Genomic DNA, 3457 nt, shown 5'->3' on the forward strand with positions numbered 1-3457 from the left:
TGGAGGTAGAGAGACTGTTTCCGATAGACTCTAGGCTCAAATAACACATCTTAAAGCGGGTTTGAAAGGTAAAAACAATAGTGACGAAACCCATTTTCAAGTAATGTCATCTAACATTTATAATAACTTATAAAATTTTAGAACGCTTTATTTGCCTTGGTGATGGATGAATTGTCGCGGCAAATTCAAGGTGAGGTGCCATGGTGTATGCTTTTCGCAGATGACGTAGTCCTGATCGACGAGACTCGTAGCGGAGTTAACGACTAGGCCGGAGGTTGGAGACGGCCGAGTAGACCAAGACGAGCAGTACTTCAAGCCGAGCAGTAAAACCAAGACGAAAGTACTTGGAGTGCAAGTTCGGTGAAGCACCTCAAGAAGGCCGGGCGTGGAAGTGAGCTTAGTACCGGAGTCATCTAGAAGAAAAGTAGTTTCAAGTATCTTGGGTCTATTATACAAGGCGATTAAGGGAGATTGACGATGATGTCGCACATCGTATTGGGGCAAGGTGGATGAAATAGGGCTTTAGGAAAGTGCTATGTGATAAGAGAGGTGCCACCACAACTTAAGGGCAAGTTCTACAATGGTGGTTAGACCGACTATGTTGTATGGGGCGGAGTGTTGGCGGTTGAGATCTCTCACGTTCCAAAAGATGAGGATTCTTGAGATGAGAATGTTGAGATGGATGTGTGGGCACACCGAGAGTGACGAGGATTAGGAATGAGGCTATCAGGGACAAGGTGGGAGTGGCCTCGGTGGAAGACAAGATGCGGGGAAGTGAGACTAAGATGGTTTGGACATGTGAAGAGGAGAGACACGGATGCCCCGGCGCGGAGGTGTGAGAGGTTGGCCATGGATGGTTTGGAAGAGGTAGGGGTAGGCGAAGAAGTATTGGAGAGAGGTGATTAGACGGGACATGGCGCGATTATAGCTTCGATACATGACCTTAGATAGGGAGGTATGGAGGACTCGAGATTAGGGTAGAAGGCTAATAGATCGTCTCGTTTGTTCTTTCATATTAGTAGTCGCATTATCGTGTTATAATTTCTTGTGCTTTGATTTACTGTTGCTATCTCGTTAGTTTACGTACTTCGATTATCTTATTTTATCTATACCATCTGCCCTTTTGCAAACTGTTTATCACTTTACTACTTTCGTTATTTTCTTTTCCATATCGCTTTTTTTTCTAGGCCTTATCCGACCTCTTTTTTGTGCTTTCTATCGGCCTGAGGTCTTTCGAAAACACCATCCTACCTTGGTAGGAGTAAGCGTCGCGTACACTCTACCCTCCCCGTACTCGCGTTGTGGGATTTCACCTATTGTTGTTGTTGTATAAAATTTTAGAACGCGATATAACGTTTTATTGTAAGATTTTCAACTTTCTCAAAAGAGATCCTTATATCATGATCTAAAAAATATACTAATATATATTGCAAATCAAAAACTATCATTTACTAAATAGTTACACTAAAAAAGGATAACCAGCAAAAAAAAAAAAAAGAAAAAAAAAAGGGCACATTGAATTATGTTGGGCCCAATATACGGGCCGCAGAATTGAAAGAGCCCACATGGAGGGACACCTCTACAAAGTCTTCATCGATCATTTTGGCGCACACGTGTCATATTCACGTGTACTTTTGCTATAATGCGCCTGAATCCAGTCCATACCTTACCAGTTAAGATTCCATGCATGTAATCATTTGATTTTCTTTATTATTCTGGCCACGAAATAAAGAAAGAAAAAAAGGACATTTCACTAATTCTTTTGATTTAATAATAGTAGAAAAATGGATGGTCAATGATGAGTTACGTAAATTATAACGGGAGCTTTTGGGTTATTGCATTATCTACTTGAGCTTTTTTACCTGGCTTTCGAGTGAATCATCGTATCTGTATTACTGGGATTAAAGTATAACGTAATACGCACTGACAATACACCAATGTTTTATAAATTAGTGTAATTTAATATATGATAATTAATTAATAATTATATTTTACTTTTGAACAAAAAATAAAGAAATTAAGATTTTTACCATGGTAAAATCTACATTAATGGTTGAATATTTTTATTGTAATTTTAAGAATATTCTACAAAAATATAGTTACTTTCCTTCTAAGTTTAGCTAGAGTCTTATTAGATCTACATTAATTATACAATGTTTATTTGTCTTTTAGGCTATGATTTATAGGGAAAATAGTAGTATATACTATCTTTTTATTTCGTATATTTCCTTTAGTTCTCTAAAGATAATGATGTATAGTTTATCCTCATTCTTGATCTTCTCTGATTTCTTAACAGTTTGACCATAAGACGACTTTGATATATTGTAATACGTACGTCCGGTTCTTTGGAAGAGTGGATAACATAATTTGGGAATTCAATATATATCGGTAAACTAAGAATTGAGATACATGAGCATATGACACAATGACACTAAAATCGATGTTAGGTTTAACTCATATTCAAAAAGTTACTGTAGTTCATAAGGTGAAGACCATATACAAAGACCAATTATTCAAAACGTGGGACTACTATGTAAAATGATTGTCATAAGGAATTGAAGGTAACAATTAGGGGTGTTAAATCGGTGAATTGGACTGAGTTAACGGTCAAAATGAGTTGCTTTTATAAATGGGCAAGTGAAATGGGTTGGACTGGTAGGTAGACAAATTAAATTTGGTATACAAGATTTCATATTAAGAGACAAAACTCGACGATGAAGACTTTCAATATTAAGGGAGTACTTCATTTCTCATGCAATGCAAGGTATGGAAATTGTGTTTAGTACTCAACTTGTCCTTGCAGCCAAAGCTGTCAAAATCCTAATTGTTGTTGTTGTTGTAGTTATTTTATAGTTATTTGATAATTTGATATTATAATTGTTTTGGAAAAGCAAGTGGAGAAATGTGTGATCATTTCCAACTGGTCGATCAGCTAGTATACGCTAGAAATTTGCTGTTTCTTTATCATTAATTATTGGGAGCATAAACGCGTCTTTTGTTAGGGTTATATTTAGCAGGTACACCTAAAGAATTCCTTCCATGCAATATATTTTTTATAAACTTTTATATTTGTAACGGGGGTTGGATAAGTAAAAAAAACAGATACAGTACGTTGTTCTTAAGATCTGAAAGTTCTAGAAAAATATGTGTTTGATTCTCTTAATTAGGATTAGGGCGCAGGTCTAGTGGAGTCAAAATTCTCATTAAGGGGATTCAAACTATAAAGAAATAAATATACGAAAAAATCAAGAAACTTCAATATCTAATAAATACATATATATATATATATATATACATATATATATATATACATATATATATATATATATATATATATATATATATATATATATACAAAAAAAATATTTTGATCTTAATTATAACTACAGTTTAGTTTTTTCAATAAAGAAATTCGTATAAACTCCTTGCGTACCCTAGCTTCGCGATCAACTGGTAA

The sequence above is a fragment of the Lycium ferocissimum genome, chromosome 8 (genome assembly GCF_029784015.1).
Source record: "Lycium ferocissimum isolate CSIRO_LF1 chromosome 8, AGI_CSIRO_Lferr_CH_V1, whole genome shotgun sequence".
Taxonomy (NCBI): Eukaryota; Viridiplantae; Streptophyta; class Magnoliopsida; order Solanales; family Solanaceae; genus Lycium; species Lycium ferocissimum.